The sequence below is a fragment of the Ictalurus punctatus genome, chromosome 12 (assembly GCF_001660625.3).
Source record: "Ictalurus punctatus breed USDA103 chromosome 12, Coco_2.0, whole genome shotgun sequence".
In the NCBI taxonomy this organism is placed as follows: Eukaryota; Metazoa; Chordata; class Actinopteri; order Siluriformes; family Ictaluridae; genus Ictalurus; species Ictalurus punctatus.
Window position 1 is genome coordinate 9,732,521 of NC_030427.2, and position 22,254 is coordinate 9,754,774.

At 41.3% G+C, this 22,254-nt stretch overlaps 1 protein-coding gene across 3 annotated transcripts in view; it reads right to left on the minus strand.

Annotated features, from left to right (window-relative positions):
* The window catches only part of LOC108273123 (testis-expressed protein 2), a 51,074-nt gene extending 34,173 nt beyond the window's left edge, over positions 1-16,901 (minus strand). Inside the window, exons 1-3 of one of the 3 annotated variants that reach the window (XM_017482153.3) lie at positions 15,355-15,525; positions 14,664-14,734; positions 5,522-5,604 (exon numbers count right to left, since the gene is read on the minus strand). The gene's annotated coding sequence lies outside the window, so the exon portion shown is untranslated. Of the gene's footprint in view, positions 1-5,521; positions 5,605-14,663; positions 14,735-15,354; positions 15,526-16,770 lie in introns of those variants that run through there. The other 2 variants (XM_053684151.1, XM_017482152.3) reach the window with 2 other exon arrangements.
* Positions 16,902-22,254: the final 5,353 nt, after the last annotated feature.

Sequence of the window (22,254 nt, forward strand, 5' to 3'; positions counted from 1 at the left end):
TTTTTTTATTTTTTTTTTTTTAAGGGTACGTGTTGGCTTCTCACTCTTCCTTCACTGAGACTGACGGGCACTAAAGCACAGGGCAAACTTGATGTATTTAACTTATAGGAACACCTGTGCACCTGCTCGTTCACGCAATCATCCAATCGGCCAATCAGGTAGCAGCACAGCACAATGCATAAAATCATGCAGGTTTGTTGGTGGCAGAAGGGTTGATTTGAGTGTTTCAGAAACTGCTCATCTGCTGGGATTTTCACACAGAAACAAGCTCTAGAGTTTTCACAGAATGGTGCAAAAAACAAACAAACAAACAAACAAACAAACAAACAAACAAACAAACAAACACCACATCCAGTGAGCAGAAGTTCTACATGTGGGAATGCCTCATTCATGAAAAAAGTCAGACGAGAAAGACCAGAGTGGCTTGAGTTGAGCTCGAATAAAAATCACTTGAAAATACAACGATGGTGAGAACAAAAGTATCTCAGAACGCACAGCATGTCGAACCAAGAGTCAGATGGGCTACAACTGCAGAAGACCACATTTTTCTAATCTTCACCTGTTCGGTTTTCGGTACACACCGCAGCCTCAGATTCAGGTTCTATACTGAGAAATGGAAATCGATAAAACTCGAGCAGAACTTTTCTGTATGACGGAATACTGCTCATGACTATGGAAGCTCTCTCTCAATCATTCATCAGCATTCCTGTATGCAGCACTCAAAAAAAGAAAAAAAAAACAGCCAGCAATCAGAGATATGGGATCAGCAAGGCCTAATGGATCATTGAAGCCTCTTTAAAGGCGCTGGGCAAGCCATGTAACTGCACCAAGAATAGGACAAGAATGAAATCCACAGCACTGACATTATTCAAAATCTTACACTCGGTTAAACTAAAAGCTTTGTTTTCCACATGCCGCACAGGTGTGTAATCGCACCAGAGATCTTGGGACTAGCTGATTACGAGCATCATGAAGCATGAGCAAATTTCCCTCATAATGATCTTCAAAGTGAAAACACTCGGTAGACTTGGGCTTTAAACAAACTCTTCTGCCACAACAGTGTTTACAGCACAGCGGTCAGTCAACCGCATGCACCGGAGCTTTCAAACCCTTCCAGAAAGAACTGGAAGAACTCGCTTACAGTTTGAAGTCGATTAGCAAGACTGAGTCCTTATTTGCCCTTAGGTGACGACTCTTGTTTCATATGAAACACTTTTCCTGCATTATAGGACAGTTTATCCCCTCATACAGTCCACTTTCTTTACCTTATTATCAGAAGCATAATAATACAATTATGATCCCATTAACGTAATTGCAAAATATGTTGCATTTTGAACATGCACAAAGCATATGTTCATCAACACGTGTGTGTGTGTGTGTGTGTGTGTGTGTGTGTGTGTGTGTGTGTGGGGAGGAAAAAGGCAAACCGAGCTCATATTTTGGAAATATAAAGAAGTGCAGGTTGTCACTAATGTGCATTTCCCATTAGATGTGTCCTGATGCCAACTCCGATTTGTCTCCGGTTTACTCACAAGGAACAACTCGGGCTAGCAGCAAATTATCACGCATTAACTTCACGTAAAGCATTAACACAGTCTCAGATCTTCTCGTCATGACAAGATGGGTTGCCTTGCTGAAACCATTAGAGTGCGTTGCCTGGTGAAGAAGCAGGTGGGCTCCTGTGAAAATCCATGTGGAAATCCAGCCTCCAGTCAGGTTTCTGCTCATTAACCAACAATCTGATGACAAAGCAGAGCCCTCGCGCTGAAAGGACCTTAGTGCTTCTGCATGAGTGGCAGCGCATAGATAGATGCGTAGACAGACAGATGCCTTGTGCGATTCAAGACTCGGGTTTCAAGACACGCTCTTCATCGCTGCATCTGAACACCAGACACTGAGTATTAACGTAAAAAAATGATTTACAAAACGGTAGCGATACGATGTACTGCCATTTCATGTTTATGTACAAATGCTAGCATTGAGCCAAACAATGTCGTGTGACGATTTAGCGATTAAGCTTTTATTACCGGTCGGCTACGTCTTGGCTACAATGGAAAACTAAAGAACGCAACTTCAGACAGCAAACATCTGGCTACGTTTCGACTACATTTGGGGAAAGTGCAAATTCAGAAGTTACAATATATTGTCCAAGCGTAGAAGCGTAAAAGACAAAACAGTGCTAAGTGTTTTGAAAGATCTTCAAGAGTCGAGTTAAACGCAAGCGCGTCTAAGAATTAAGACTATTCAGCAATAGACACCGGCTAGATGTTTATTTCGAAGTGTGCCATCTTTTCATTCATAAATTCTCGTTTTTATGTTGCATCATATTACATTTGACCACAACATAAAAAATAAATACTATTTCTTCATTCAGTATGCATAATTCATCCCTGATGTTCGTTCTTATCCTAGGAGAAGATGCTGGCTCTTAAATATTCATGACAGCGCGTGGTGCTTTTCCAGCACAATGGAGCTAGAGGGACGCGACGTTTCCAGAGCCGACAGTACAGCAGTGGGCACTGGCAAAAGCAGAGGAGGTGGTGTTGGCATCTATGTAAACAGAGGCTGGTGTACAGACACTGTCATTACGGAGACATGTCGCTCTGTTGATGTTGAATACATCATTATTAAGTGTACAGCGTGAGGTTACACACGCCATAATTGAGCTAGCCTTAGCAATCTACACGGAGATCATCCAGACGGTGCAGTTATTATTGCTGGCCGTTTCAATCACGCCACCCGAAGGATCGCACTTCCCAGATTTTCCCCAAAATGTCTCCTGTCCTACAAGAGGTGACAATACGTTGGATCATGTCTACATTAATGTGACCGAAGCTTATAAAGTCATCATCCTCGTCCTCATCCTCCCCCACCTTGGTCAATCTGATCACCTATCCCTACTGATACTCCTGAAGTATATCCTCATCATGAAAAGTGTTAAAACATTATTTATCGTGCTTATTAACTTTTATAATAATAATAATAATAATAATAATAATAATAATAATAATAATAATAATAATAATAATAATAATAATAATAACAACAACAACAACAACATTTATATGTATACAATTATACAAAGTTACGATTAATCTAATATGTACAGGGTATTCAGTTGCTATTGGGGGGGGGGGGGGGGTTCATTGGACTTTAACTTTGACAGCTATAAAAATCTTACAATTCCTCACACTTTATCCCTGATTTTTGATTTTTAGTGAGCGTCAGCATGGGCCACTGACGGATGACAATTGCTCGCCCCACCCCTCCTCTTTTCTTCCCCGCCCCTGCCTTGCCATGCCCACTCCCCCTCCAGTCTTCTCACAGCCATCCACCCCCATTTAAGTTGCATTTTTCAAAAAGATTGTGAGGTGGACTTCAGCTGAAAGGGGGATGGGGGGGTTCATGACCCTTAAAGCAGGTGCATAAGCCAACTCTGAATGAGTAACTTTCCCAGCGTAAATACCGATGTCAACTTTGAACTTAATGCTGTAATCTCAATCATCAGTCCCAGTCAGGCGCTACTTCAGATCACTGGGCTTCTACCAACGTTTTTGTAATAGAGAAGTAACAACTGTTCAAAAGAACCCAGATTAAGCAAGACATGTATAAAACAGAGAATGTTACATGGTAAGTAGTCAATCAGTTCAGCACGGCAAAACCAGCGATTGAAAATGTCTCAAACACACAAAAGTTTTTGTTATTTGGCATTTCAGCCGAGAGCTTTTATATGAACGAGGCACCAACAGAGCGCGAGCGTAAATATTGTTAATGATTGGGGGGGGGGGGGGGGGGGGGGGGAATAAAAAGCCTGCTTGTCTGTGACATTTTTTCTTTGTTTCAGACACAGCAACTGACTTGGAGACAGCAAATTCCTCCTTAAAGTTCAGAAACAGGAATTCACAAGAGTCTTTAAGGCTGCAAACAATGTCGGCAATGTCAACAAGGTTTCCATCTAAGCAGAGTAAAGAGCATTCCTTTACTTTCACTTACTCATCACTAGGGATGTGCTGAAAATAAATAAAATAAATAAATAAATAAATCGCTCCTACCAGGCGTATTCGGTGATTTTCAACATGCATGTCGATATTCGTATCGGATTTTTTTTGTTCGTTATTCTAGGCATGACCTAATACGTTACTTTAAATCCAACAGACAGCCGGCCCCAGAATTCTTAGCACAATTGGCAAAGAGGAGTTAAAAAAAAAAAAAAAAAAAAAAAAAAAAAAAAAAAAAAAAAAAGGCTGGGGTCATTTAACCTACTCTCACACTGAAAAACAGAAACCTTTAATTAAAGTAAACCGAAACATTCTAAAAATACATTTCAACAAGTCACACAGGCATTACACATTACACAACCTCGAGTCACCCAGGCATTACACAACCTCGAGTCACCCAGGCATTACACAACCTCGAGTCACCCAGGCATTACACAACCTCGAGTTAGTAACCACGCAAATATTTAATAAAACATACAAGTTAAATAAAATATCTTAAATGATCTGATTTACAATGAATAAGACTACATCTAAGCAGATCCGAGCTTATGATATCGTCTTGGACCGACGACAACTCCAAAGTACGGACAAATACAGGATTGCGGTAAATCTGTACATTGCTTATAAAGCTCTTAAACTACTGGCTTTTTATTTAAATGATTCATTCATTCTAAAAAAAAAAAAAATCATACTACTAAGTAACCTCTATGATTTTTTTCAGTACTAATAGGAAAACAAGTAATTACGAGTGAGGAATATAAATCTGGATCCACCATAGGGTTTAAAAAAGTTCATCTATGAAAGTTAAGATTATATTGTGATGTTGTAATCTCCATAACAGCCGTGTAAAAAAATTCTGTATGGGCGTATACGCTCCTGGGAAAAGAACTGGGCTTTTAATGATCTTAACAACAAAATCATTGGACAGAACATTAGCAAGAATTAAAGAAATGCACTCCTGAGGCCACCATTTGCTCGTTTTCTTTTTCTGTTTGGGGGGGGGGGGGGGGGGGGCTAGAAACAGGGATATTTCACTTATATAGTCTTCCTGTACGCAAAGGTAAAATCAAGTGAATGATTAAAATGTTTGACGTAAAATTCAAACTAACATGTCTGGGTGCACAAAATTAAAATAAATAAAACAATAAATAATAATTTACTCATAAGGCATAAACATTTAAAGAAATCAAAGGGAAAGTTTATCCCATACTATATCCATCTGTTTATTTCTTGCTAATTTCCTGACCAAAGATTTGTTGTTAAAACCATTAAAATCTTAATATTTTCCCATTTTGGGTTTGGTCCATTTTTTTTTTTTTGGCTAGTTTCCTAGAAGCCAATTGATCCCTGGGTGCAGTTAGGAACAGAAACACAAAAGGAAAGGTATCATTACATCCAAAACTACATCACTTACACACCCTGAGTATCTATCGAGTCCTGTTTAGCCATTCTAACACTTAACGGACACTTGACAGAACAACCTAATGATGAGAGAAAGACAAAAGAAACGCTTTCTCACTTACAGGTTACACAGGTTAGTCCGTACAGCTTAGACCATCACACCTCGCGCCTCATATTTATAGCCGGTCGCTGGTTAGACTGGCACCTGCAGTAACAAGACACTCCGCTTACTTATGCCACAGGTACAATGTCTGTAGTTTCAACACCGACTCGCTCATCTCGTTGTGTCTCTCTCCGTTCTTCCTACAACTATCTTGCACTTGTTTTCGCCGGTTTTGTGGAAACCTCTAGCTTTTTTCCACCGCCAAGGTAATGAGAAGTAACCTTTAACAGTTTGTTATTCCAGTGCAAAAGAGCTGGAGGATGGATTCATTCCAACACAAAAATGCTGTTGGTCTGGAACACCAAGGCAGAGTTTGACTGGCTGGGTGTACAGATAACCCTAGTGTTGAAATAATATACAAACCCACTGCCAAAAAAAAAAAAAAAAAAAAAAAAAAAAAAAAAAAAAAAAAAAAACAGGTTTCCTCATAGGCACAGAATTATTCTTGCTATTTTCCACTCAAGCAACATTTCGTCCTTCAAGTGTTTTAAATAGGAATGCACAGATACCGATCCTGACACCAACATCCGATACCACGTGGGATACTATGTGATACAAGTAGTTTATGCGGTCTTGCTATTAAACGGATGAAATTTCACAAGTCATGATGGCAGCCAAAGGAAAGCAGACTGCAAACTGGGTGAAATATCAAGAGGAGGAACTACAGCAGCGTCCTACTATACAAGTAATCCCCCCCCCCCCCCCCCCCCCAAAAAAAAAAAAAAAAAAAAAAAAAAAAAAAAAAAAAAAAAAAAAAAAAAAAACATCTTCAGCATAAAACTCAAAACAAAGTCATCCAGACCGATGTTCCAGATGATCAGCAGTATCACTTGCCGCGCAGACATGAAACGAAACGTGCCTTGCCTTCACACTGCAACCCTACTCAATCCAAGCTAACTAATGTACACTATATGATCAAAAGCTTGTGGACACCTGACCATCACACACATATGTAGGCTTTTGGGAAGCGCACAATTGTTTAGAACGTCTTTGAATGCTGTAGCAGTAACATGTAGGCTGCAATTTCCCTTCACTGGAACTAAGGAGCCCAAACAGGTTCCGGCATGACAATGTCCCTGTGCACAAAGCAAGGTCCATGAAGATCTGGTTTGCAGGGGTTGGCAAAAACTTGAGTGTCCTGCACAGAGACCTGACCTCAAGCCCACTGAACATATTTGGGATGAAAAGGAATGTCGACTGCACCCCAGGCCAGGCCTCCTCACCCATCAATGCCTGACCTCACTAATGCTCTTGTGGCTGAATGGGCAGAAATCCCCGCAACCAAAATCCAGTGGAAAGCTGCCCCAGGAGAGTGGACAAAGAGAGAAAGGACTAAATCTCAAATGGAATGTTCAGCAAGCACATATGGGTGTGATGGTCAGGTGTCCACAAACCTTTGGCCATACACTGTAGCACTCCTTAATAATTAATGCTATATAGAACAAGCTTAGTAGCTTAAGTGCATGAACATGCATATATTTCATGGCCACAATTTAAACCCGGAGAAACAAACGGAGCTAAACAAAAATTATGTACCGTCAAGTACCATGATGTTTCCCGTTTTCATACCGAAACGCACGTGCTTGTACATCCCTAGTGTTGAAGTAAACCTTTTTCCCAGCAACTCTGGTGTGATCCGCCAATCAGAGTTGTTAGTACACTGCATTCCAGGTTCTGCAGCATGTTGAGTCACACGTCATCTGCGCCACATTGTTACTGGCTTACATAAGATGCAAAGGACAAACCCCCATGAACAAAATCTAACCAAGAACCCTTTCTTCATCATGGGTGACGTACCAGTAAGTGAACCCTACCGAATTTTCAGTGGACCGAAGAAAATGCCTCTCCGTGGTGTGGAACTGAAACGTGAATTAATTTTGGTCACCATGGCAACAACCATGTCTCTGTATGACCGCCACTAAAATAACTAGTGCATTAGTAGAAGTATTGAGTGAGCTCAGGAAGACACAACACTCTTACTAAATGGAAGCTACACTGTTAATTCTAATGCTAACAAATTATGAGCGGACCCGGAAGCAATAAAAATGCACATCTGTGTTCTTGTGCACAGCTGTTGCTCGTGGCGATGCTATGCATTGTGTAGGTGCTGAAGAATGTAATGTTGATGCCCGATTACATAAGTGCGCCAGGACCTGTACCGAGTCGGTGGAAATGAGCTGTATTCTGCCTACCTTATGGGGTATTAGTTTACCTTATCAGTGTATGCTGTGGTAGTTCATAACTCGTCAGTGTTAAATAATACAGTAAGGAATGGCAGTGTAGCATAAATTCATTTATAAAACAGATATTTTTGGTTGTAAAAGTTTGGCTAAGCCACCTTCTGGGCCATTGGAAAATCTCGTAGAATCTATATTCCATGTCCAAATCCTACACAGTAAATGCATTTAAGTACCAAGTCATAGTAATTTGAGACACAGCTCCTGGCAGGAGGCCAACCGCAACATTGCACAAGCCTCTCAATACAGGTGCGTCTCCTCATACTTTCCTCAAGTTGCTCGATAAAGCTGATGATGACAGGAGAAACAAACAGAGCATGGATTTACAGCAATGGCAAAATAACACAAGATGAAGGCACGGCTGGCCGACACAAAACGTTTTCCCTGTACACGCTTCACCTACTTATCGGGTCTTTTTTAAATTCAGCTGGAGCAGTTTAGCAGGAAATGCATGCCAGTCAATAAGGAACAAAGCACGCCAGTCACACCTGATTTACAAATACCGGAGCAGAAGTACAGACAGCTGACCTTATCATACACAACGTATCATTAAGGCTTTCTTCCATTCCAGATTGTGACAATATAAATACTGATTAGACCATGATGCAGTGCCTGATGTCACAGCGGGTGTTGAGGAAGCTGCTCCCACAAAAATATATGAACAAGGTTATGGTCCAATACCCGCTTGCGCAAAGACCCAATTGAATAAAACGATTAAGAAATAGAAACCTACCTCATTTTAAAATTGCAAATATACATAAGCCAGGATCTACAGATCAAAAATACATTAGCTAGCGCACTGGGTAAATAAAAGCTCCAACGCTGCTGCCCAATCCTATGATTTGTTTAACGGGGTAGACTTAAAAAAAATAAATAAATAAAAATAGCTAACATCATGTAATAAAGAACGGTTGTTCAGTGCATTAAGAGTGTCGAAGGGAAATTACGTGATCATTATCTTCCTTTAACGAAAGGTTTTCATGTAGATAGTATGCTTGTGTCCCCAATAAAATCAAATAAAAAGTCAGAAAATGGCTGGTCAATGTTTTGGCTAAGAGATGTAGCGTACCGTCTTTGGGTCGCTTGTAAAAAATTATTCCAAGTCCGGTTAGTGTCGAACAGTAAAATAAATAAATAAATAAATAAATAAATAAATAAATAAATAAATAAAAATAAATAATATATTTTTTAACAAAAACGAGTGAACTAATAACACCTAACTCTCTAGTCAGGCCGTACAGGATTTCGCCCGAGTTTTTTCGTGATTGTTGCGGACAAAAAAAAACTTGACTGCGAAGTCATTTGCGGAGATTTTTGTGCTATTTTGCAAGAAAACTACTTAAATTGGCGAAATTGCAACTGCACTAAATTGTCCTGTACGGTCTTTCGCAGTGATGCTCGTTGGTAAATGAGACCTTTCAGCTGTACTCATGTTCGATGCACATGAATAGAAGAGGGCTTTGGCTGAATGCGTGTTGTGATGACATCACATGACGCGTCTTGGCCCAAATCTACAGAAAATCTGCGGTAATTTTGAACAATTGCAAGCTCCACCAAAAATTGCCCGGTTTGCTTGATATCGTGTTCATTTCTGCAATTACAAAATCGTGTAGTCCAGAAGTATCGCGAGAAAACCGATACAACTGTTTACATCACACACGTCGAGCACTAAACTGATTATGATTTAGATCTAACAAACCTTTCTGTAAAAACGCAGTTCCATGATTTATTACAGCTTTGTCAAGTCACCAGATTGTGACTTGGCTGACGTGCAGTAGTGCAGCAGTACGTTACATTAAACCTACTTGTCACTCGAACTACTACGAATAAAAATCTAATAGCCAGAATATACAACATATACCGGGAAACATTGTTCAGGTACATGTGGGACAAACAACACTGAACAAACACCTATCTACTTCCACTCACCCCCCCCCACGCAGAAAGCCGACGCAGACATCTGGAAAGCACTGATAAAAATGGAGATGCAGACCCAATCTTATACTCGAGTCACGACACTAAAAAAATCCCTAAAAATTTAATTGAGGGGTAAAACATTGGTGAAAGGAGGTAGAACCAAGTAGAAAAAGAGAGAATCAGTGAGGAGAGCCAGCCACTACAGATTCAAACTGGTTGACGTTTAAAATAAATAAATAAATAAATAAATAGATAAATTTCTTACACTGATTAATTGGTAGAAAATGTGCAAGTTTGCTGCAGGACTAAAATAGAAAGCTGTAACTAAGCGATGAGAGTTCTCACTGAAACAGCACAAATAGTCAGGCTAACAGATCAGGGTCCACGGATTAGGACTGGGCTTAACATGCAGACACAGCAGCAACACACACATAAAACTTTTCCGGCCAGAAAGCATTCTAATCAACTGAAAGTTAAAGGCCTGCTTCTCTGACAGTCATGTTATTTAAACTCAAGAAGTCAAAAAGCTAACCACTATCTCTACAACAGTGCATCAGCCCCAACACTCCGGTCTTCCCAGAGGCGGGATGAAAGTCCTTACTGCATTTAGCATTGAGCTATGCCTCAATTCTTTGAGACAGACTAGAAACGAGTGGGAGTAGCGATACAAGGGTCCACTTTGGAAGCACCACTCTGCTTATCCGTGAGGCGCGTAAGCCGATTCTACGCATCACGGCACCCGGAAGCACCTGATGTCTCTGGATAAAAGCGTTACAAATTTCCCTGGTCACAGAACACGGACATGCGCCAAAGGTTGGCCGAGCAGAGAGAGTTTGAATCTGGAAAAATAAAAATAATTAATGCAGACAAAAACTGGCAACGCACAATACATCATTAGTGTACAGCAGAAATGTTCAGCATCCAGAATCATCCCAAAAACCACTTCTCATCTGTGGGCGATCTTACAATGCACTGAAGCTTTGTCACGATAAATTACACAAGATGCTGATCATAAGTATAAGGAGTTCTAAAACACTGAGCAGTTTCATCGATTAGAAAACTAAATCTAATCCCACAGAAACCATTGATATTCTAGTAACCGCTTTATCCTGGCCGGGTTCACAGTAGATCATGAATCTATCCCAAGAACCCTGGGTGAGAATCGGGAATACACCCTAGGTCAGATGTCAGTCCTTTGAAGGGCACCAATCTAGCATAGCCAATCTGGCAAGTAACCTGGCAGTAACCTGAGCTCAGGCTCGAACACGGTGACCATGGAGCAGTGAGGCAGAAATGCTACTCACTGAACCACCCTAACCCAATCAACCATTTATACACCTACAGTACCACAATGGCTGATGCTTTTAAGCTGTGTGAACAAAAACAATAGCATCATTATGTGTCCTTCAGTGTAATTTACTCCTTAAAACCTGGTTACGCAAATGCTCTGTTAATAAGAACGCAAATCCCCTGAGGATTCCAACAGTACTTTGACATTTTAGCCAAATGAATGATTGTCTGGGTGCGCAATGGTGAATACTTCAGTGTTTCATCTACTGTTCCAAATAATCCCACTGTTTATACACCTGTTGAACCATCTGTTGCCAAACACCAGCAAATTTATTTAACAGTACCTTTTTCCCATACCACATATGCCAACATCCTTTTGCCATGATGGTACTACTCAGATGAGACAGGATTTCCAGACATACATGACACGTATATAGGCTATACAACACTGTACAAGAAACTCAATTAAACTGCCAACAGGTCCTTTTAAACATAGTTTGGTTTGATTCATGGATTGTCTTCATACCGAAGAAAAAGTGCAAAAAATCTCTACACGATGTTTAACTGACATGCACAGCATATGGCCAAAAGTATGTGGACACCCACCCATCACACCCATAAGTGCTTTATGAACATCATATTCCAACGTTGGTCCTCCCCCTTTGCTGCTACCCCAGCCTCCACTCTTCTGGGAAGGTTTTCGCTAGATTTTGTGGCATGGATGTGGGAATTTCTGCCCATTCAGCCATAAGAGCATGAGTGAGCTCGAGTACCGATATCGGGCAAGGAGGACTTGGGTGCAGTCTGCGTTACAATTCATCCCGAAGGTGTTCAGTGGGGTTGAGGTCAAGGGCTCTGTTCAGGAGACTCGAGTTCTTCCACTCCAACCCTGTCAAACCATGCCTTCATGGCGCTCGCTTTGTGCACAGGGACACAGTCATGCTGGAAATTCGGTCCTCTCAGTTTCAGTGGAAATTGTACTGCTATGCCATACAAAGATATCCCAAACAACGGTGTGCTTTTAACTTTGTGGTAACAGTTGGGCCCACACATGGGCGTAATGTGCAGGTGTCCACAAACTTTTGGCCATACAGTTGCAATAAAAAATGATTCAACCCCCCATTGCAAATCAGGTTTATTGTCAAAATTTACAGACTTTCAGCTGGTTGCAATGAACAAATCAAACAAACGTGATTGAAATTGATTTGTAATGGGGGTTGAATAATTTTGATTGCAACTGTAGAGTCATTTCAGATGGCATATATTTTACCTGGGTTTATTATGACTGTAAAACTATGCTTAATATTTCCAGATGCGATGCAGTCTGTAAAGAATTACTGACATGACTGATTCAGAGTAGACTATAACCGCAACGATATTTCGGTAATAATTATGCTATCTACTGACACTGTACGACAAGGCGGTCCTACTGATTGGTGGAACTTATTTTTTGCTCATAAAATATGCCATAACAATCCACACACATTTTCTTAAGAGTAAAATTATTATTTTTTTAAAAATCTTCTGTCAATAGTTGTGGGTAGGTGTAAGGCTGAAGATTGCATATCCTGGTCAGTATCGGTGAGCTCACAGTTCAGTGAACAGGTGGCCAAAGAATAACCGAATGATTCATCTGTACCATGTCCAATTCCCATAAATTATCTGTGGCTTACGCAAACATCAACTGCACTGTGACATTTCCTCTAGAAAAGGCGGCGATGGCAGCCACCCTGGCACTTCTCATGTAACGGTTTTCTTAGAAGGCCTGACCAAGCTGTTTTGAATTGTAAATAACCTGTAGCTAACTCTAGTGTGGACATATTCACCTGCAAACTTGTACAGTCACACCGGGGTGCTGATTAGATGTGCGATACTAATCATATATTCATCAAACCTTTTATGATATACAGTACGTTAATATATATATGAACCCACCACCATAAAACCCCAATAGTGCTTAATCGATCACAATTTCCTGAGAAAAGACTTGCTCTGACTGTCTGTAGTGTGTTAAAGAGCTGTTTGTGAATGTAAAAAGTCTGCAACGTTTCAAAAAAAAAAAAAACAAAGCACGTGACAGAGTTATTGACTCCCAAAAAAAGGAACTGATTCTGAACAGCTGAAACGAGTCGTTATTAATTCCAGACTTACTTCCTGTACAAACCTACGTAAGTCTGTAACAAAAAGCCCCGCCTCTGGTCTTCATCGGCTGCCCGCTGACAGCGGTAGACTAATCACAACAGACTTGGACATCTGACCAATCAGAGCAGAGTATGCTCTCTGAAAGGAGTTTATAATGAATCCTTTAGAACGGATCATTTAACGAGTCGTTTGTGACACTGCGGGAAAAAAGGTAATGGTGCAGTTTAAATTATGAGCACATTAAAGCGGTTTTTGACCTTGGATGCATGTAAATCTTTTGTAGGAGACCTCTGAAACTAAGCACGTTTCAAAACCATAATAGGTGCGCTTTAAAACACTGAATGTTAGCAATGGAGCTGTAATTAAATCATCTACCCCAGGGGTGTTCGATCTTATCGGGAAAGGGCCGGTGTGGGTGCAGGTTTTCATTCCAACCAAGCAGAAGCCACACTTCAGTCTACTGAAAGCCAACATCAACAATCACAAAAATTCTCTACGAAAATCTGTATGGACTGGAAAACCCATGGGCTGCAACTGTGGCTGAATTACGGAAAACAAAAATCTGAGTTTTTTGGAAGCCATAAACAAGTTCGCCAATTTTTTTGTTGTCGTTGTGGCCAAAAATGCTTGATTTTGCTGTGGCATTTAAAAAAAAAATTGTTATGCAATTTGAAGAGTTGTTTTTTTTTTTTTTTTGCAGAAAACTTGAATTGGCGAAACCTGAAAACCTGCTGTAATTTAGAAAAATTGCAAACTCCTCCGAATATCGCGGAATTTGCTTGATTTTGCGTTCATTTCTGCGATTGCAGGCTTTCGAGACCCTGAAGAGACTGATGAATATATTTCACCAAAATGATATAGAAATGTTTTGAAGATCATACCGGGTAAAAAGTAGTCAAACAAATTCGCTGGTCAGTCTCCTTAAAAATGTCCAAAACCTTTCTAGCCCAATGCCAGTTCCTCATACGGTCAACGTCAGGCTTTGATCAAGTTCTTGAAGAGCTACATGATGTAGCAAAACCGACATACGCCTAATGATTTCACTCTATGATCACATACGGGCCGTCAAAACGTCCGCATTCAGAACGGAGTCTTTAAATGCTAACTTTTCTACTTTTTGCTTCTGACTGAGACGCATGCAGGACAGAAATCTATTCCAGTTCAGGAAAGTCTGTAATGTGTATATATACACAGTGGGAGAGGCCAAATTTTCAACACTTAAAAGGGTTTTCCCCACATCACCAACCAGATTGATTAAATCAATTTGTCCAGACTGCTTCTATGTACAAAAGAAGAAAGATCCTGATGTTGTTAGAGGTCATTCCACTGTATTCATGGAATATGAAAAAGAAAAAAGATATTAAATGTGTTACAGCGTAGAGAGAAGCAGATGTAAAGTCTTAGCAGCTTTAGTCTTAAATGTCCCTCATTTTTGTAAAAATGCCCGTGTCTCACAAACCTGGCAGGAGCTTCCATTTGGTAAACTAGAAACACGGAGATCTTTAGAAATCTTACCTGGAGCTCAGCGCCATTTACTCCTGTCCTTCTCCAGCGGCCATCCGGCAACAGGTGATATCAGGTACGCCCTGAAAACCGACAGAGACCATAAAATAATAGGAGTATAGTAACTCTGGTAGTCCTTGCAGGCACACACACACACACACACAAACACACACACACACACACACACTATGAATAATGATCAGTGAAATGCCAAGTCACTGATTAACCCTTACACACATGACACATCACTATAAAGAGGTGCAAGACATTTTATATTTAGATTTATAATAAGCAAGCTAGCATGATTGTGCCAGTAAAATGCATTGTGCCTTCTATAGGTTTAAAAAAAAAAAAAATCTTTCTTCTTCTTATTTAAAATTTGATGTCATCACGTGACCACTTTCTTATTGTGGCGTTTTAATGGCAGGTTGAAAAAGAGACAAATAACTGATAATGACAGCTGTAATACTGACTTATAGTCAAATTCCTGGAATGTTTATGTGTAACTAAGCATTACAAACGGTTCCAAAAACATTATAATAATAATAAGCAGACTCCAGGAAAGTCATATTTGTATTGCTTCACTGAGTAAATACACCTCCAGCTTAGGAGTCAGCATGACTGTGCTTCAAACTAACCCCTAAACCAGGCTTGGTTTTTAAATTAAAAAACACACACAAAAAGAACTAATTAATAATCTTACCGTCTTCATTATCCTTTTACAACGCCCCAGATAAGCACTATTATGCTGAAAAAGTCGTGTTTATACGCTTAACAACACAAACAATAACTCCTAAGTGTGTATTATCCTTCAAACGCCGTTCTCAAGCTTCGTTTTTTTCTCGTCGTTCTGTCTTAGCCTGCTCACAAGAGGCGTTTATTTGTTTTCTTCCCACCCATATTCAATAAAGCCCCGCCTCCTGAACTGCGATTGGCTGAGATATCGAACTCGCCGTTCTGTCCGGCTCTTTGGTTGCTGCAAGAACGTGAACGACGTCGAATTTGTCCAATCAGCAAATTGATCGTACGAACGTCATATTTATCCAATCGAGTGCTAGAGCTCAGTACGTCTAGCCAATTGTAACCAAGGAGGCGGGATTATTTATTTATTTATTTATTTATTGGACTATAACTGACGAGAGTTTCTGTTGAAAGGGAACAACACAGATTGACTCCTTTTCAGACAAAGCGAATCGAAAGAAGTTTTAGAGAACTTTTCGATAATTGATTGAGTTTTTGGGGTGTAAATGAAATTACGTGCGACCAGGTTTTTGCCAGAAACAATTGGAAGTAGCAGTTCAGTTCAGGTGTATTAAGTGTAATTACATTTTAAATCCAATGAAGTTTAATAAAAAATTGTTTTATTTACATTCACATATTCTTACCCCCCCCCCAAAAAAAAAAAAACAACCCTGGTTCCTCATGCCATTACAGACACTTTGAAAATGTTCCTACATCATAAGGTGCTTTTCCTGAATATTTCATAAACGTAGCTTGTGAAGAGAACAGTTCATCCTAGCAGCTCATTTTTAATGGTTTTAAAGAACCTTTGTTCGATACAGCTGGTGAGTTTCACGCAGAAAAACTAATGTCATTAACCATGGTTGCCAGGTTTCAGCAAAATGTCCAGTCCAGCTAAACACACACACAAAAGACCAAAAACTAGTGCAAATATTGGGCTTGATTTTTTCTTCTTCGCATAAGAAACGATCACTGTAGTGCACATGCATTTCTCAGGTATAGACACTATCCACTCCATAATCCCCTGTGAGGGAAAAAGTACTCGTTTTCACTTTGTAATAAGTTTGTTCTTGTTCATGTTCATCTGATTATAACACCTAAGAAGGCCATGTCATGTCACTGAGATCAGTACAGAATGTTTATCTGCTTACAGAGACACAAACATGCTCTTCTGTTCAAGGTTCGTCTGCACATCTTCCAAGACCCTAAAACAAAGCCTATTTGAACTGCCTCAAACTGCTTCTTATCGGTACACAGAAGTGTGTCATTCTCTGCATTTCATATATATAGTAGTGGTTCAGCACAAGCGATTCAGAGCGTACTCATTATTCTATCCTGCTTTATTCTATCCTGTATTAACCATCTTTCGGTAATTTACCTTTTTACCTTCAGAGGAGTAGTTTGCGAGTGTTGTCTAATTTCCACGACAATTTGACGTCTCCTGGCTGGGCTGCGCGAGTCTTTCAGTTTTTCTGGACAACAAGCAAACCGGAGGACGCCCGTGGAAAAGTTTCACCCTGAGGGCCGTGTTCACACGCAGGCGGTTTGGCCTTTATTGTGCAGCGTGAAAGACCAATGCAGCCTTAGCACTGACTGGTAGGAATCATCAAGAATTTAGAATTAGAATTTTATGAAGTCATTGTGTATTGCTGAATCAGCGCATGTCTCATTAGCCAAAATATAGAGCAAACGGTGGAAAGACATTGGACCATGGGTCAAATTATGTGAGAGTGAAAGAATTACAGATTTGGAACATGAACCTAGCTCCAATATATGGTACAGCCTGACGCTGGGAGTTTATAAAAAAAATTTTCAGGAAATGTGCAAGGTTAACAGGGATGTCATTTGTCATGACAAGGGAATGTTTCTGAACCTTGGGACAAGCCCTACACCCTACACTCAGGCTGTGGGCCCAATGGAAACATGACGTAGGCCTGATTAAAGGTGCACCACCAGTCGTGATCACGCCAAAATCTGACTTTAGGCCTGGACAATCTCAATACCCTCTTAAACCTGAAGCCACTGAGGGAGTTAGACCAGTTTTCAATTCATTGTTGGAGGCCGGGGTCATTGTCCTCTGTCCAGATTCGCCAGTGCGCACTCCAATATTTCCGGTAAAGAAAGCAAGAAAACTCCCACAACCTGATGAAAGGAGATTTGTACAAGATTTGCAAGTGGTTAATGCAGCAGTAAAACAAAGAGCTCCAGACTTGCCAAATCCTTACACTATATTAAGCCAGTTTCCGGCAAATAGCAAATGGTTTTCAGTCGTAGATTCAGCTAATGCATTTTTCAGTATTCCCCTGGAGAAAAATGGCCAGTTCATGTTTGACGGTCGTCCTTACACATTCACTCGTCTATGTCAGGGATCTTTTGAATCACCAACAATTTATAACCAGGTGCTGAAGGATAGCTTGGCGTCCTTAGTGGTATCCCCAGTTTCCGGGTTGCTTCAATACGTTGACGATCTAATGATTTGCGCCCCCTCCAGGGCACAGTGTGAAACTGACACCACTAAATTGTTGCAGCATCTCGCTAAGGACGGACACAAAGCCAGTCTCTCAAAACTACAGTTTGTGAAGCAAGAAGTGAGGTTCTTGGGTCATGACATTTCTGCAAATGGAAAGAAACTCTCAGCTGACAGATTATCTGCAATCCAGAAGATTCCCTGGCGAAGAAACAGGTAAATGGCGCACTTATATAGCGCTTTCATCTAAAGTGCTTTACACTGTGTCTCATTCACCCATTCACACACGTACTCACACACCAAGTGTAGCAGAGCTGCCATGCAAGGCGCTAACTTGCCATCAGGAGCAACTTGGGGTTCAGTGTCTTGCCCAAGGACACTTTGGCATGTGGAGTCATGTGGTACCACCTGAACCACAGCCGCTCAGTTAATTTCCTATCTTTCCTAGGGATGTGCTCCTACTGTAGGACTTTCATTCCAAATTATTCCATTCTTGAGGCACCTATTAGATATATTGCACACGCATCGGGGTTGATGGCTCACTCACAGGTAAGTTGGACGCCGGAAGCAGAGAGAGCCTTTGTATAATTAAAACAGGCTCTACAGATAACTCCAACCTTAGGGCTACCGGACCCCATGAAAAATCAGGCTGCATGACCTCTGTCTTGTTACAAAAACATGGAGACAAGTTGAGACCTGTGGCATATTTCTCTGGTATGTTAGACCCTGTAGCAGCAGATTTTCCTCCGTGTACGAGAGCAGTTGCAGCAGCTGAGAAAGCTGTGGTGGCATCCAGAGACCTGGTAGGTTACTCGGAATTGACCCTTCTGGTACCACATGAAGTGTCATTACTCATGCTTGAACAAAAGACCTCTCACCTGTCCACCCAACGGTGGCTGTGCTATAACACTATACTACTAGATATGCCAAATGTCACTATAAAACAATGTATTGTCCTTAACCCTGCTATTCTTCTTCCAACAGAGGGAGACGGAGAACCACATGACTGTGTCGTACTGACTAACGAACTCTGCTCCCCTAGAGTCGACCTGAAGAATGTTCCATTGGAAAACCCAGATCTGATCCTTTTTGGGCACGGGTCAGCGTCACGTCAACAGAGAGGGGTAAAAATCGAGTGGGCTATGCAGTAGTAACTGCACACGAAACGGTCTGTCAGGAAGTCTCCCTTCAAACCTTTCAGCACAAGCAGCTGAACTGTATGCCCTCATAGAGGCATGAAGACATGCTGAGGGACAGTCTGTAAATATCTACTCAGACAATAGATATGCCTTTGAGGTAGTACATGATTTTTAAACAATTTGGAAACACAGGAACTTCCTGATGAGTTCAGGAACACACAAGCTACGGACGAGGAAAAGGCAGTGTGGCGCAAAGCAGGCTGCACGGTTGTTAACGGAGTTTGGCGGTTCCCCAGGGTTGTCCTTGTCTTCAAAATTGATGCATGGCAGGAACCATGCGTCAAAAGGGGGAATGATAGCTGCGTTAAAGCATTGGTTTCTCTGTTTGCGCAACTCATAACGTGGGTTGAGGTTTGAAGGTAGAGAAGGCCATGTCCCTATGTCCAAACAGGACTCAGACGCTGTAGCAAAGGTGTTGCTTAGAGAAATAATTCCTAGATGGGGAATTCCCACAAAAAATCTCCAGTGATAATGGCACACCTTTTGTGAGCCATGCCCTTAAGTAGGTGGGTGAATATTTGGGTATTGACTTAAAGCAGCACTGTGCATATCATCCAGCTAGTGGTGGGGTGGTAGAGAGAGAAAATGGGACACTAAAAAACAGATTGAGCAAATGCTGTTCTGAAGCAGGCTTAGGATTGGCTAAGCCCATTTGGGATGCTGTTTGGGAGACCTCCACACGCAGGAATTGGACCTGTGACAGCTCCTCTTCCTGACGCTGCACCATTTGATGATGCAATGTTAAATTACTATGCAATTCTGTCCTCTGCTCTGCATTCTATCGACAAGCAGGTAAAGGCAACGCTTCCAGCTCCAGCCACGGGTCTGCTGCATGATCTGAAGCCCGAAGAGTGGATCATGATCGAGGACTTTCGCAGGACCAGGTGGAACAAGCCACGGTGGTCTGGGCCATTCCATGTTCTCTTTGTCACTCATTCAGCAGTGAAAGCCAACCAGAGAGTCACATGGATGCGTGCGAGCCACTGCAGGAGGGTGCCAGAGCCAAGCATTGAGCTGGAGAAGCAGGAGGACTAGAAAGTGATTCTCTATCAAGAGGCCTTTAGGAGGACCGACGCTCACGAGCGATGATCTGCATATACACACCCACACACATGACACACTGCACTGAAACACATTCTCACACCAGTTCCTTGTGGTTACACAACACAAGACACCAAGTGGTATCTAGTAGTGAAATCACGGACATGTAGTTTTTGAAGAAAATGTTGACGACATGGAAACTGTACTCTCAGGAGGACTGAACTTCATTCATGCGTACTATATAGTGCGTACTATATATGCCCCAAAGCTCCCTGACCACAGACTACTGTTGCAGACTAGACACAAATCATTAGATGTCGACCTGCACATCCACTCATGCATACAAACCTATTCCTAATCGTGCACCCTTCTCCTGGTATAGGTGGTATCTGTTAGTAAACCCTGTCATAGAAATAAACTCACAAATCACTGGGACCGTTCCCGACAACTCTGGGGGTCCGGGGGTAGACCCTTAAGCTGGAAAGATAAACCAAAGCCCGATATTGAAGTTTATTGGGTGGAAGACTTAATGATCAATCACGCCAATCACATCGTTGCACCAGAAAGAGTGCATGACGCACACACTTTTACCCAAATTTGGTATTTAGCTGATCGTGGTGACGGGACTAAGTGCCTAAGGCGACTTGATTTCTATAGGTCCCACATAAGCCCGCGAAATTCTTTAGTAAACTATTGCTGCAGATTGGACGACGACAATTAGTAGTTAAAAGCCCGTATGCCAAGATATTGGCTGCCTCTGTAAACCGTTCTGTATCACCTTTCGTCAGAAGAATCATTGCCAATAGTGCTACCCGCACAACCTCACACGTCCCCTCGTCACACAGACACATAATGGTTATTCTATCACTGAACGCATGCGGTCTGCGATACGTAACCCTCTGCAGACTAGTGAGACGGGGTTTGTTTGTCTGAACTCAGTACTCGGGGGATGGGGCTCGTGGATATTAACCGTCTGTCTACCAATAGCTGCAAGAATTCTTCTTGTCTTGCTCATTTTGCCTTGTACTGTTTCTCTCATTCGGAGCAGTCTCTCACACTCGTTCAAATCACTAATGACCAAATGCTGATGTTGGCAAAGACTGATTACGATACCTACGAAGACCAACCCGAGCTGTATCTTAAACCTGACTGGGAATTAGATTCTGCCAGCGACACTGACAATGACGACCCATTGACATCCATTTCACGTCTATTGTAAATATGCATTTGACCATGACGATTCTCATTTCACTCTAAAATAAGCTTGCGTGTCGACAGGATACTTTATATCCACAAAAACAGCCTTAGCGCCTTCAATATGTCTGTATTATGATGAATTCAGTTGAACCGTGAAAGGATTCTGAAGTTCTGATGTACTCACAGCATTGTAATTTCTCTGTTAATTTTAGTTATATTTTGTAATGATAAAATTAGGGAAATGTGAGGGAAATTACTCATTTTCACTTTGTAATAAGTTTGTTCTTGTTCATGTTCATCTGCGGATAACGCCTAAGAAGGCCATGTCATGTCACTGAGATCAGTACAGAATCTTTATCTGAGTACAGAGACACAAACATGTTCTTCTGTTCAAGGTTCACCTTCTAAGATCCTAAAACAAAACCTGTTTGAACTGCCTCAAACGGCTTCTTATCGGTACACAGAAGCGTGTCATGCTCTGCGTTTCTTATATATAGTAGTGGTTTAGTACAAGCGCTTCAGAGCGGTCTCATTATTCTGTCCTGCTTTATTCTATCCTGTATTAACCATCTTTCTGTAATAAACCTTTTTACCTTCAGAGGACGAGTCTGCGAGTGTTGTCTAATTTCCACGACACCCCCTTTCACTCTCCCAATCTTTACAGTATATCTTGCAAGAGAATCAGTTCATGTACACTTTGCCTTGTAAGTGTTATCTGTGGAACTGTTTTAAGGTACGTTCACACATACAGCGACTCGCAGCGGCAAAGCGACAAATGACCATTCATTTTCAATGAGAGATGGCGACTTCCAGTGACATGAGCGAAGTGACCGTTAGAGACTAGATGTGGGCATGTCCAGTGTAGCTACAAAGTTGAGAAAAGTTTAACCTTGTGCAAATTTGGACCAACTCGGTAGAGCGACTAACAATGCAAGTGAAGACAGTCGAGCGCATGTGA